Source organism: Molothrus aeneus, chromosome 2 (genome assembly GCF_037042795.1).
Source record: "Molothrus aeneus isolate 106 chromosome 2, BPBGC_Maene_1.0, whole genome shotgun sequence".
Taxonomy (NCBI): domain Eukaryota; kingdom Metazoa; phylum Chordata; class Aves; order Passeriformes; family Icteridae; genus Molothrus; species Molothrus aeneus.
The window spans coordinates 57,086,906-57,102,334 of record NC_089647.1 but is presented as its reverse complement, the minus strand read 5'-3'; positions in this window follow the sequence as shown (position 1 = coordinate 57,102,334).

Sequence of the window (15,429 nt, the reverse complement as noted above, 5' to 3'; positions counted from 1 at the left end):
GGAGTCTCTTCATTAAGGTGACTTCCTGCTAAGCATAGTACTGGGTCCTATAAGCAACTTTTTAGTTGGGAGAGATTAGCAGCTTGTTAGACTGGCTGTAGATGAATGCAGCTGTCTTTGCCTTTTAAATTTGTTCTCAGCTATGACAGTGGTAAACACCAGTTTTGCAAAGTGAGAGTCAACCTCCACCCACTTTAATTTAACTTCTTTCTAATTCAAATAAAACTTATTTATGAAATGCCTCCTTCACAGTTTCTTACTCTTTTGAGGGCTTGGTTTCTTAATTGCGGAGGATTGAAATATTTCAAGTGATTTTCTTTTGCTGACAAATATAAGCATGTTTCAGCCTGCTGTCTGTTCTTTTTTTCGACCCTCCATGTCTGCCTGTGGTCTATATAAAGCATTTTTGTAGATTTCAGACTTTTTTCCATGGAATTTTCCACCTTTCCCTGAAAATCATCCATTTGGGAATTTCAGCTTCTCTTTTAATCGTCAGAGCACACATTCAATTTGTCATAGAAACACAAGCTTTCCCACATCTAACATCCCAATTTAAATTTAAATGAACATTGATGGAGACAAAAATAATCTAAAATTTCATCTTCCTGCTGGGGAACTATTGGAAAGATTACAAGAAACTTTTCTCCAAAATTAGTCATAAACACAAAAGCAAACCCTGACTCATCTCACCTATATCTCCCAGCTGGTCATCAGGTGAGAGTAATACCTAATCACCATTAACAAGGGTCAGATTTTAACTGGTGTCCTTAACTCTCAATGTTTTATCTGAAAATTACCAATTCTTTGAACTGTCCAGATGGTTTAATAGGCTCTTTTATTCACTCACATCTAATTACTTGTCTCCTCCAAATATTTGGTTATATTCATTAGAACACTGTGGGCTCAGGAAATTACAGTCAATTCATAAAACCTTTATTGAAAGTTACAGTTTAAACACTCTATTGCCACCCCACCTTATTTATCATTCATTGGTCCAGATTCTCTCAGCGGGCTGTGGGCCAGTGTCATTGAAGGGTGAAGTCTTAGACTATACAGACCTAAAAGTCCAATTATTGTAACTCTGTCACCAAAGGGCATCTGAGAATTGGTACTGTTTAGCAGCTAGACAGTAGCCTAATGAGCAGCTTGTCTGAGTTTCATCTCAGGGCTCCACAAAACATATGTGGCACTGTGTAAATAGTGCATAGGGACCAGAAAACAACCAAATAAAGAGCTCCAAGAGATATAATTTGAACTGAACACATGGTGCTGGTAATGATTGGCATTCGAGTGCATGCTGAGCACAGGGTTAAAGGAATAAACAAGATTACACTACAATAGCAGGGAAAGGATCGTGAGGAGAACACGTGACACAACATATAATGAAGTAATTATTTGTGTGGGAAGGTGAGTCATGCCTGACTCTTTGGATGTGTGCTGTGTGCTTCTCCACAAAGATCAGATAGACCTATGCTTCCTAGGTGCCCTAAAAAAAGGAACCTGTCTTACCCTTTCAGTACTAAGACAAGCTGTGCCAGAGGCCTCGTGGTGTCTGCAGGAAATATCAAGCTTGGAACAGGTTTTTCTCTAAAAAGTCTCAGTTGCCATGGGGTCCCCAAATGTCTGAAGTACAGGAGAGCCAGCAGGAGCCAGCACCAAAAAAAAAAAAAGGCAGATGACAGCAGAAGCAGCCCAGCAAATAGTTGTTCTAATGGATTTTTCTTTCTCCCCATCTGTGGCTGTACCAAGAACCTTGAGTTTGTTCAAAGTCACTCACATTAATCCTTCCTTGCTCCATTCCTACTTACTGGAAAAACAGAAAATATTTCATTATGGGCTAGTTAAAAATAATTTCTTAAGTACATACAGGTTATCTAAATGAAAAATATAATCAGAATAATAACCAAAATTGTCCATTTACATGTATCAAGGGCCTGGAGTTAGATAACAACAGCTTCCAGCTCCTGGGGGGCATCACTCTTGCCATGGTCTCATTTTATCACCAGCAGCCCCAGGAGAACCCTGCCCAGCCCCAGAGGCAGCCAGGTGTGCACTCACCAGCACTGAGCAACAGGTGAGCCTGCAGGCAGGGAGGGGAAAGACAAAGACCTGCTCTTGCTGGTGGGCAGCCACAACAGAAGCAACTGTGAATGAGGATTTGTCTCTCCTCCTCCTCCAAGGCTGGCAACCTGCTCACACCCCCCTTGTCCCTCTAGTGAGATCCACACATAATGGGATGGAGGGCAAGGAGAGAGGTGACTCCTGCAGCATGTTCCAGCGGTCCTCTCCCTGGTGCTCTGGTGTTATCCTTAGTACCTGGGTGAGCATTGCTTCCAAGCAGCTTGAGGGCAGCACCCTCTGGGAATTTCATACAGGCAAAAAATTCAGCATAGAGTTACTCATTAATGTCAAGGCTACATCTCCTGCCCTCCTTAAAATGTCCAAGCTTCAGAACACAGACTTGTCAGAATGATGGGTATGCATCCCAGGGAGTGGAACCTTTTCACCCTGCAGCATTCAGAAAGGAATTAAATCTTCATGGAAGGTTGAGGAGAGGAAGAGGGAAGAAGGTGAGATATGAACTTAGTAACCCAGCTAGTATTTGGCTCACCTGTGTTCAGTCTGAGCCCTGGGCTCTCAGGACTATGTCCTTCTTCATTTACACTCAGGATGTGTCTAAATGGTGTTTATTCCCTAACTGTGAATTCACAAACATTATTAAAGGCAATTAATCACAATTAATAGCTCAGGTCACACTCTTCAGAATAATGGAAGATATGAGTAGGATTCTGTTGTGCTAAGGAGAACCCTGACAAAAACCTTTTCTCCAAAGTGAGTGCTCTAACCACTGCATTATTATGCAGAAAACTGGCAGAGATATTGCCTCTTTTGACTGTGGGATTGAAGGGTTTTTTCTCCCCACACTAGAATAACATTTTTACAGCTGCAGGGATTCCAGCTCAGTGCACTGCAAAGGGAGCAGAGGGTAATCCCCTGAAATCTGCAGAACTGCTGCAAGAGCATGGGGAAGGGCAGGGGTTCATTCATCTCTTTTTGCTCAGTGTTCCCACACTCCATCAGTCCATGGGTGGGTTTGGATTCTAGCCCAAGGCATTTTGCCTCCCTCACACACAGAGGAGGGAGTATGTGTGTCTGCTTGGGGGTTGTGTAGTACATAATGAGAACCAAACACTTCATGTCTAATAACATCTGGCTTCTCCTGTTTAAGCAATAGTTTTTCACTCTCTGATCATAAGTTTTCTACTTGTTCCACTTAAATTATGGAAAATCATACCAGTCCATGTAAAACAGATTAGAGATACTTTAAAACCATTCTACCACCCAAAATCAGTCGCACAAGCTCAAAACCAGTGCCAAAGGTTAATAATCTAAATTAACAGAATTTTGCAGCAGATTTATATTGTCAATACAAATTTTAAGAGAGAAAGTCTTCAGACTTATGTCTGTAAAACTGTCTGGATGAGAAAGTACTCACTGCCCTCTTCTCTTTTTCTTGTCATCTCTCTCAGTCACCACTGTAATCATAAGCCATCTCATCAGATTTCCTTCATAAAATGATCTCTACATTTTTCTGTCATCCTGCCTTGAGTGAAGTGGCTCTTTCACTCATCTGACAGAAGTAGAGTTGGTTTGCCAAATTTCCATCACTATCACTGCATGACACAACTCTGGGATATTAATAAATAGTTTATTACCTAGGGCCACCCAACATGGATTACTTTGGAAGCATCTCTTATCTTAGTGCAACAATTATAGCATTTAATAGGTTAAGGGATATAGTGTATGTAGGATTTCAGGAAATCCTTTTGCAAGGTTTTCATTCCTTAGTTGAGATGCAGGGCACAACTATATAAGGATTAGCTGGTCCTTCTCCCAACACATGCTTCTTTGATGATACCACATCCTTCTATCTTCCTCTGTGGAACAGAAATGGAGAATAGTCATGCTAGGGGAATTATTAGCCTCAGCCTCCTTTATACCTTTAAGGCAATCACATTCCAAGACAAGAGTATCAATGTGCAGCACTTTCAGCATGTGTAACTTAGGTAGCTTATGAAGTCATGAAAACCTCCAGATATATTCCTCTTTTAAAGACTAACATATGCTATAAACCTTAAGCTAGGTTTAATGCAAGTGTTGATTTTTCAAAGTGTTTTGAAGATGGAACATGTTTTCTAATAAAATGTACGGGCATTTTTTTTACTCTGGACAGAACTCTTGAACCTTTTTTTCCCCCTGAGGGAGAACTAACTATTCTAATAACCCAGGATAATTAATTTGTTTGTTTGTATGTTTTAATTTGACACTCAGCACCATGGTATCTGAATGGAATATTGCTGCAATGGAGGAGCATATGAAATAGCTTATGGAGAGTGACAATTTTCAGCCCAGTTCATTAAAGAACAAATACTTCTATGCACACATCTTTTGCACAGTACCCTGGACGGGGCAGATAGTGTATGTATGATTTCTACCAGAGATGTGCCAGGAAAAGCCATTCCAAATGCATCAGTCATAGTCAAGATGTAGGGAGGAAAGCAGTTCACATATTTCTGAGCATACATCTCTAGCATCACTGCCTAAAGTGATAGGAGACTGGGCATAGTAACAGGCACAGAAGGTGTCAAGGTTCCTCTGTGTTAATCAGGCAGAGCTACTTGAAAATTTCCCATCAACATGATTTTCCAAAGGAAAAGGGGGTGTTTGATAGCTATAAACAGAAGAACACCTATCTCTATGTATTTTCCTGCCTGACCAGTCCTGATCTTCATTCAACTTCATCTGCTTAGAATTGCTCTTCTCTCTCATATTTCTCAGAATCACCTCCACTCCCACAGTCAAATTTCTTCTTCCTTGGCACTTTTGCTTTGAAGTATTTCTCCCCATTCCCTCTATCCATTCACAGGCTTTCTTTTTGTCTGTCAGTCCTTCTGACTTCAACTTTGTTGAGAAATTTCCCCCTAAATTTCACCAGGTTAAAACCACTTTCTACCAAGTAATGCATCACTTGGCTAACCCTCCTAGAAGTGCAGATTTTAAAAATTGCTTTGTCCAATGACACTCTGCTTTTAATGGCAATCATTCAAGGTAGCTAGAGTTCTGCTGCTATTCATACATTGGATGCAAGAATTTTTCCTATTACAAACCATGGATTTCATTCTATTAGATGAAGAAAAGCATAACAGAGAACAGAACCATATCTTCAATATGAATTTTTTAGCCAAACATACATGGCAAATTCCCATTATCAGTCTGACCTAGCCTTTGTACGCAGGCAGGATGTCTTCACTGGACAAAATCTGTCTCTATGGGAAAACATCTGTCTTACACACAAACCCACAGCTTCCATCAGGAGAACAAAATCAAACCCCTTAATTTTCCTCCTCACAAATAAGCATGTTCTCAGTTACATCCTTCCATTCCATCAGGATTTTCCACAACAAAAAGACTTGTCTCTCAAGCTGTTGTATCCAAGGGGCTCTCAAGGTCATAGCTGACTGAGTTTCACCTGGCAGCAAAATGGAAGAGATAGTAGAATGCAAGGAGAGCAATATTGCAATGGTATTTAGTGGCCAGCCCACTTCTATTTCTAGCAGATATTTATAAATCCTTTTAAAGCAGAACATGTTGCAGAAATCTTGCTTGGAACGACAAAGACATGAGTAAGTGTGACAAGCTCCTTGTCAAAGAAAAAAAGTGTTTCAGTCCTCTGTCCAAATAGATTTCAAAAGACACAATGAGATCCAAGTTTTGTCTGGAAATGGACACAGAGTGACAGGTCAAGTATGGCTTGTAACTGATGACCACATAGTAAATAGGAAGAAAATTACTCCAACAGACAATTTAGACACCAACATTATCCAGTTTTCCTGACACTTACATAACCATTTCTATCTTGCATAATCTGTTCATCCTGTTCAGCTGGGGTCAGGAAACATGAAATTCTTCAACAAAATAAAAACCAAAGCAGGACTTCCATTAGCAGTACTGACATCCCTGATGGCTCACAGCCTAGCGTGGTGGACCAGCTAAGCCTCTGAAGGGAATGAAACACATCTGACCTTGCAGAGTGTAAGGAGCTGAATATTCCCTTTGAAGAGGAGCAGATAAAACACCTGTACACACACAGACACACATGTACCTACACAGTCTGCATTGGTAGAGGGTGGGTGCTCCAACCACTCTGGCCCTGCCTGGGTTGTGTGCAGGGTGAGCATCTTACGCAGCCTGTGTGGAAGCTGTCGTGGCTGTACCCAGCAGTGCAGCACTTGTTCTCCACGAGACATTGAGGGTACCTCTCCAGCTGCCACTCCAACACCACTCAAGTCTACAAATCCAGCAGCATATCTCATACCTCTGCAGATGTCAGAGATGCATTCATGTATCTAATACAGAAAAAACAAAAACAAAAACTTGTTTCAGTCAGTTGTATCATTCCCTTGGGGAAATACACAGTCTGAGACTGAGAACTCTAAATTTAGAAGCAGTATTCAGCTGACTAAACCAAACCATGCAGTGCCATATCAGGCAGTCTTCAGTATGTAGGACAGTCAGGTGGAGCATCCCAAGGCACCTCTAGTGGCAGGTGTGGCAAGATACCTACCCCCCTCCTCCCTACCACAGATAATTGGTGCATAAAGAGACAGACCGGGCTGAAAGGCTCAGCAAGGGCTCATCTCTGGTGCCAAAAGGGCTCAGAGCTCAGCTAAGAATCAACATCTTAGTCTGGAGAGCTGATGTGGGAAGAGTGAAAAGAAATAATCTTTACTAAGTGACATTGACAAAGTATAAAAGACACACGAGTTATCACAGCAGCAGAAGTCTTCTACACACACACTCTGCAAGTGTGAGAGACCTGGACACAGGTTCCATGGTTACTTCTCTGGGGCTGAGGGAAAGGATCTCAATGTGTGCTGCACCAACAATTGGATGGCAAGACACATTGAATCCGAGGTTATATTATTGTTGATATTATTTCTTCTACCTGTTAATGTACCTCTTTCTAAAGGTATATTAACAGGTACCTTTAACCTCGCAATGTAAATATCTACTGATAGTTTCTCTGTTGTCCTTATTCCTGTGTAGTTTGTTTCAAGTCTTATGTCTGTTAGTTTTCTGTCTATTAAATAAATAATGCATTCTATAATAGACCAAATCAGCCATTTTCAAAGAACTTGTGAATAAGAGTGGGTTTTGGAGTGCTGGCCACCTCAAAAAAGCTACTGCCTGCTGCCAGAGGCCTGGGCAAAAGGCAAGGACTTATCTAAACCCCCACATCCATTCATAACAGCAGGAGACTCTATTGTTTTGCTCAGATGTTTACCTGTGATCTGTACAATTCCCATTATAACTAATGCAGATCCTGACTCAAGTCAGTTGCACACACATACACTTGGAATTAAATTTAAGATCTTCTAAAGGTGGAAGACACTCATGTGAGGAGGATGGATATGACAGTAGGCCTACAAGAAGCAGTAACTTTCCATAGCAGCAAGTGAAAACCAGAGAGGGTATCTCAGGGAATCTAAAACATCACAGAGTCCATGTGTGGGCATCTGAATTCAGTTGCCAGTCAGAACATTCAGCAGGGCCTAGAAAGTGACTCAGGTAATGATGAAAAGTTGCAATAGGCTTTAGTTAGATTACAGTAAACACCTTCATTTAGACACCTACACTTAAAGCATCTCTATCTGGAGCTGAATTCCATTTTACTGATCAGAAAGATGCAGTCAGAGCAGACACAGGATCAAGTTTGTCTGCCTTTTAACACCAAGTCTGCAAGTCTTGGTTCAGAATGGCAGGAGAAATTCTGGGTCACAACACCACTTAGCACACTTGGACAGCTGTATAGTCCTTGTAAAAGGGAAAAACTAGGATTAAATTCCTCCCAGACCACATCTATCAAAGTGGTGTGGATACTGACACTGAAGTCCCACTCATTCTACAGTAATACTGTACTGGTAATTAAAATGATCCTAGCAATTGCACTGTTTTTGCCACCTATGTGATGACCACATCACTTACCTCAGCTGACCCCACAGCTGAGTGTAACTAATAAAACAAATTATTCCATGATTCCTGGAGGTAAAAGTAGCTGGTTCACTATAATTTCTGATCTCTACTGTTTAAGATTCCGCTTATGACCAAACTACCAGGAGAACATAATTGTCTTTCCTCTTCTCACTTGACTATTAAACTGCATAAATTGGAAGTCACTAAATGGGAAATGAATGCCCCAATGCTATAGTAGTTTCCACCATGACCTGCAGGTGTGCATTTAATCTTGGGGAGATGGAACAGACTAATCAGAGAACATATTAGGCCTGCTTACTTTTCATAGATTCCATTGAGATTCATTCAAGTCAAATAAAAATATGTCAAATATTTAGGCTGACCTCTACCAGAGGGGAAACCAGAGAATTCCACCTGATAGTTTTTTGTCAAGAAAGAAGTTCTTCCATTGTGGCAGTGGATATCAGTAGGGCAAAGAGAGGACTACTACAGCTGCACTAGAGTTCCTAATGACTAACAAACTGCCTGTGGCCAGGTATATATAGGGAAACATCGCCAATCATAACATCAAACCAACAGCAACACTCCAGTTATTTATAAGTTTTGTGTTGTTCTTGCTTGTGACCTAAATTTACAAGAAGTTCTGAGGTTAATTTTCATCTTGCTAGAGTTCACTGCTTTTGGGAACATTAAATGTTTCATTGCTATGTGCGATTCTGGCTTCTGCAGACTCTACTGTCATTCTGTCACCTCTGTGCGTTCCCTTTAGGTGATGCTAGATCTACAATCTATTACATTCTGCAAATAAACTGCCGGGGTACTGGCACTTGCTAGTCTACTTTAAAAACCTCTCTTCCAACAGTAGCTGACAAGGACTGGGCAACAAGTCAAAGGCATTCTCCTTTGGGGACCAGGAAGGCTATGCCTAGGAGATGTGAAAGGAAAAGCCAAATTGTGTTAAACTCTGGTATTAAGAGAGCCAGGAAATGAAGGAAAACAAAAAAGAAGGAGCTGAAATTAGTGTGGTAATTGTGTGGTAGCTGTTGTTGTTATTACTTTTACCTAATGTTTATTCCCAGAATTATAAGCATGAAGAATAAACATGCATCTGTCCAGATTAGACCAATTTTTTAAAGGAGCTAAACTGTGCATATTACTATAAAGGAACTAAAAAAAAAAAAATTAACCTCCACTAAATGGTCTAAAAAACAGACAGTGCTGTGTCCATAAACCTTTTTTACCCTTTTTTCATTATTAAATGAATATATTTATTATTTACAAGAAGACATTATCTGCATTAACTGCCTTGGCACTTTAGGACCTTCAGAGCTAGCTTACTGTCTTTGGGGAGTAACCTTGATAAAAGAGGTATAATAAATGGGGGTATAAAAAGGGTATGATAAAAACACAGGGTTTTTTACCTGCAAAGCCCTGGGGATTTGCCAGCACTGAGAACGGCCATCACAAATGTACAGATAAACACAGGTTAACTGATGGGGCACTGGATGCTAACATCCCAGGCAGACAAGGACTGCTTTGTGCCAAATCGCAGCTCAGCAGCAATTAGCTGGCACACACCTAAGCACTGCCTTGTTGCCACCTGAAGCAAACAACGAGCACTGCGTTACGTAGCGAGAGACTAAAACATTAAATTATACTCGAGCAAAAGGACTTGTGGCCGTGCTACCCCTCTTGTGCGCTGCCAGCCCCGAGAGGCTCAGGGGCAGCAAGGCAGGCAGCAGCTCCATCCCCGGGAAGGCAGCCGGTGTCCCGCTGTTCCACGGAGCTTTGCGAGCAGCCAGTAGATGGTAGCAGCTGTCGGTCACTACTAACCTGAGCTGGATTCCTGCCAGAGCCAGGATGCAGAAACACTCTGCCTTTGGGACCAACCGCGAGAGCTGCTCAGTCTCACAGCAAACAGCCTTTGCTACAGCTGATTTCCACTGATAGGGCAAAACGCGCTCAGAAGTAGTGCTGACCTATATGTGGGCTGCTTGCTGCTTCAGCTACGCTGCTCACTTCAGTCAATATTCAGGGGAAAAGCAACACTGGGGCAGAGCTGCATTGTCAGAGTGCGTGAAAATGCTCCGAGCAGATGGAAAGACAAGAAGAGAAAGTCTGTCTTGTCTATCCGTGCCTTTAAAAGAGGGGAAGTTAATAGAATAAGAACAAAAGGGTTATTACATATGTGCAGAACTTTCAAAAATCTGTATCCCCAAGTTTTCAAAAACCTGTCAAGTGTCTTAAACATTAATTATCTTTATGAGGAAAATATAAAAAATGCAATCATCATGCTATGAGGAATACATGAAAGGAGAAAATATCTCACTGTTGGAGAAAATAGTGCCAAGATTTCTTTTACAGGAATACTCTCTGGTGTTACTGATCGAAAATTATTAGCTTGAAACTACAGGATGTGTCTTATAAAAAAAATTTGTAAATTTAATAACATACTTTCTGCATAAATTAAAATATTTTAATAGAATGTACTTGCTAAATAGTTGAATAAATGCTAATTGAGGGAAACATCTGCTCTGAACAAGAGCATTTACCACAGGCAAAGTGGTTGTCTGCAGTGGCAGTTTGCATGAGGAATAACAGGATGCAAAGCCTCAAACTGTATTTTTACTCTGACAGGGAGCTTAAGGATATGGCACATAGAGTTTAACATACATTGTGTCCCTGATTTCCATACCATACTTGCTTAGTTTTCACAGGAAAAACTGAAGGAGGTGGGAGGAGGTGGGAAGGAGATGTTGTAAATGATAAGAAATGACACTCAGAAGCTTAAACTTAAATACTTAAATAAAACTGTATTTTTCTGGCTCCCCATTTTCTTCATTATCTCCACTAAAAAGGGATATTAGACACATCTGTACATCCTCAGAAACACCTATGCCATGCTCACATGCTGACTGTGAAGAGAGTACCACTTGCTTAGAGGTCCTGCAAAAAGCTTTCTATAAAAAAGAGGGCACATGATGCAGCCTAAAGAGCCTCTGTCAGCCTTCTCACTTTTTCAGAGCTGCCAAGTTATACGGGTTTGGAATCTTTGGGTTTTTTTTCCTTCCCTCCTTTTAGAAAAGCAGCATCTCTGTCCCTGAATAGACCCAGAGAGCAGAGCTGCTGAGTAAGAGGACTGAGAGCTGGTGTAGATAATAGCAAAGCCTTGCCTGCCATTTTCACGTCCCTGCTAAGCTGTCTTTAATAAGCATCACAATTAGCTTCTGATAGCTGCTTGGAGGCTTGCACCAAGCAGGCTGCCTGGCTGAGTGTGGGTCTTATTAGTGAGTTGCCTCTTCACAAAACTGCCTTCACCAGTGACACCCTTCTCAGCAGCCTCCGCAGAAGCCAGGGGCTGAACCCATTCAGAGGCTGAGCAGCCTGCAAAGCCCGTACCCTAAAGGACACAATAACAGGAAAATAATGCATAGGAGAATGAAGGAGCAAGGACAGGAGTGCATAGGAGACACTGTGCTGATGCCAAAGGGAACGTGATTGTCATAAGGGTGGTTTTTTGACCTCTAAGCTATCAACCTGATCATTTTCTCTTGGGCTAAATATGCTTACAGCTAGTTTCAGCAACAAGCAATTCTCGTGCCAACATCTGTAGCTTATAGATATGAAAAAAAAAATAGCCTCCTTTTAAAACATTGATTTATTCTCCACAATAAAATAAAATTATGGTGTTGCTGAAAATAACAGCAGCCCACAGTTCTCAAATACCTGGTAAAAACAATTTGGCTGGCTGACCTCTCGCCTGTGTTTCCTGATTATGCTGTTACTAAAATCTAGTTATAATGATATTTTCTTTATTAAATTATGTGCTCCTGGCAGGTGTGCTTGCTTTTGTAAAGGACAAAGAGTATAATGCATGATCTCAATGCAGTTAAACATCTAAATCCTCTTTAAAATACACATTGTATAAAACAAAAATAATGCCAAAATGAAAAATGTACATGCATTGAATGAACTAAGTTTAAAGTAGGGGTTGGGGTTTTTGTTTTCTCTTATCATTATTATGTTATGCTGCGTATAATGATATTCCAGACATCATCAAGGACTTCGCACAAAATTCTGCTTTTATGGAATAATTTTTTTCTACCCTCCAGCTGAGAAAATGTCTTTTAGTTTCATTTAAATCTGATCATTATTTTCCTTCCCATTCTGCATACATACTCCCTGACACAAAATCTCTCAACAGAAAAGTGAATGTACAGACAATTGCAGTGTTTTGTTTGAAGACTTATAGTACATAATTCAAGGTTTAATTCTTCTAAAAGGCAAAACTGACCAATTTCCAATCTTTGTCTGAAAAATCAAACTTTTTCTCCAGAGTGGTCTCTATCAAAGAAGCATCAAAGGCAATATAAAGCAGAATTTTTCCTACCAATGTCATCTATTGTATAACAATTCTCTGTTGGATCTATATATACAGGCATGTACATATGTATAGACAAATTCATACCTACTAGAAATGCTTTCAGCAAATTTAGGAGGGTTACATCAGCTAAGATCTTGACCAACAGTTTTGTGTAATGCAAATTCAATATTCTGAAATTGCAATGATGCAGGCTCTTCTAATAGGAATAATTATGTTGGCAAGCCCTTCCTAAATGGTAATGTAATAATAGTTTCATTCTGAAATCTGTAAGAACTGTCCTCAGGGGAAGATCAAGGATTCACAGCAGCACAGACAAAATCAAATTTTACTGTCCCAGGAATGAGGACAAATTCTTGCAGTCTCAGTAGCGGATAAGGAAATGCAGTGCCGCAGTAGCCCCGAGCCCCGCCCTGCCGCAGCCAGCTGCTGAGGATGCAGAGGAGCTGGCAGGTGGAGGTGGCCATGCAGGCAGTGGGACCATGGCTAGCCACTGATGGGGACATGGATGTCCACCAGTCACAGCATTCTGAGTTGCTCAGGAAAGACTATACCAGCAGGAGAAATCTGCCCTGCCCCAGGTGAGCCTGCATAACCTCATCTTATGAGTCCAGCAGTGCAGTAGCCACTATGACACCAAAAACATCCTTCTCATTCCTTCCCTTGCTTTCCTGGCATGATTTTTCAGCTCCCATGCCAGTCCTGGACATGTCTGACCCTGCTGAAAAGTGCCCCAGAGCAGTTCTGTAGAATAGCTCTCTGGCAAACTGAAGCATCTTGATCAAGCAAGCACCACTTCAGATGAGAGCAAAATGCTAAAAGCATTTAACAGCCAAGCAAGACTATCAGACAAAGCCATCTGACAGAAGTGACCAAAACCAAAGCACACACCAACCCTGGAGGAATTTATTTCTGCACTGAATCATCTCACTTGCCTACATCCAACAATGACATAAACCAGAGCCATGAAAACAAGCTTTCTTAGGCCTTCTGAAATGTTTGAATCTCGGGGTTTCAGCTCAGTCTGACCCTTGGTGAAATCTTGACATCTGCAAATACAGGCCTTTCACATGCAAATAGAGGGATGTAAATAGGGAGCACAAGCATTTTGGAAATGCTTTGACATACTGGGCCCTTAGACCAACTTTTTCTGTGGTCACTTTTTTCTCAGTAGTTAAGAAATGTTAAGACATATGCCATGCAACATTGTCAGGGATTCTTCCCCTCACTACCCATGTGCCTAATGATTTAGATGGAAACATATTCAAAAGGGTCATTCACCAATCTCCCTGCAGGCTTAAATATTTTCAACTCAGTGTCAAAGGGTACTTGAATGGGAGTGATACTCTGTCCAGTCCTTTTCACAATACAAATCATCCAAGCCATGCAAGCAGAGAGTGGGTGAAAAAACACAGACAAGCCTGATTTTATTGTGAGGTTTCTGTGTTAGCACCCTTGTGCTGGGAAAGGGCTCTGCTCAAGTTCTCCTGTGGTGATGAGAGTTGCCTCTGTATAGAGCACATTTCCAGACCCTGTGTCCCTGTAAAGGCAAGTGCATGCCTTCAGCAGATAATTTAGATTTTCCCTGCACAGAATCCTCTGTGCAGCCCTCACACCCCACTCTCATTCCAGGTTACAGTCCGAATGCTAAAACGACACCCAGGTCTTTGTATGCTGGTTTAATTTTGCTCTTTTAGATCTGAAATTGTCAAAGAGCACTCTTAGAGACTTGCTGTAATCTCATAAGCAATTATGATTTGTCAAAATTACCTTGGTCCTCTTTTTGGGATACTGGCTTAAGTTACTTTCCATCTCATTCCAGCTGATTTCCTTGGTCAACACATGGACCTTATTATTCAATAACTCCTAAATCTAGTTAATTTAATATTATTGAAGTGCTGGGATTGGCCCAGAAAAATTATATAGTCTGATTTTGACTTGGATTCCAATTTCCTCCTTCATGGAACTCACAGCACTTATGATTTCACCAGTTGAAGAGCCTTTGGCAAGTCAGTTTATTTTTGTTCTTTTGATATCAGATTTATAGTCAGGTCACTAAGAGCTTTAATGACTACAAGGTCTTCTCCAGGGAAAGTCTCTCAGTAAGAAAGATTTCTTGGAAGAGTTTTAACCTTTCTTAACCACAAAAGCATTGTAAAATTTCATCTTAAGGCAATATGTGACTGACAGTTTTTCCATTTTATTGCAATAATCTTGCAATCCTGCTTTACAATACATCTTAATCTTCCACTTCCTTCTGCACTATTGGATTGAGATCACCAACATCAATAAAGAAGCAGAAACAGCATCTACTTATATTTATCAGGAGGAAAGAATTTCTGTTGACAGTGATGAAGAAAGATTAAATTCTTGTTCACTTTCAGCCTATTCCTAGGGATTTTCTGATGTATTTTAATCTGATGGATTTTTGCAGGACCTATAAACAAACCAAACTAAAAATCAAAACAAAAAATACTGCAAAGACCCTACTTAACAAAGTTTTTTCTTCAATTCACTTGGCATGCCCTGACCCTTTCTCCTTCCTGCTAGCTCTGCTGTGATCTTTTAGAGCTGGTCAAAACATACAAATTTTTATAGCACCCAAGTTCAAAGAATAGCATGAAATTTCTTTAAAGTATTTTGTTTGCTTGCTTTACTTTCCTTCTTTCCTTACCCACTTGACCACATTTTCATTTTCTGTGGAAAGCTTCTGTGCAAGAAGAAAACCAACTTTAAAGAAAGTTGGTTTTCCTCTTGGTGGACTAAGGTAATCAGGCCTCTTGTCAAAATCTGGATTTATTTCCCAGGAGACATAATTTCCCCTGCTGTGCGTGATCCCATAAGGATGAACTGGCCTGATAATTTTATGTTCTTATTTTACAGAACACTTACCACTAAGGTAGAGGGGCAAAGTGTAATTTTACTGTTTCAGTCTTGCAGAAGGGGAATTTAGGCCAATATTAAATATCATCTTAGAATATCATATTCTGTTGTAATAGCCTGAAGAAATGTGC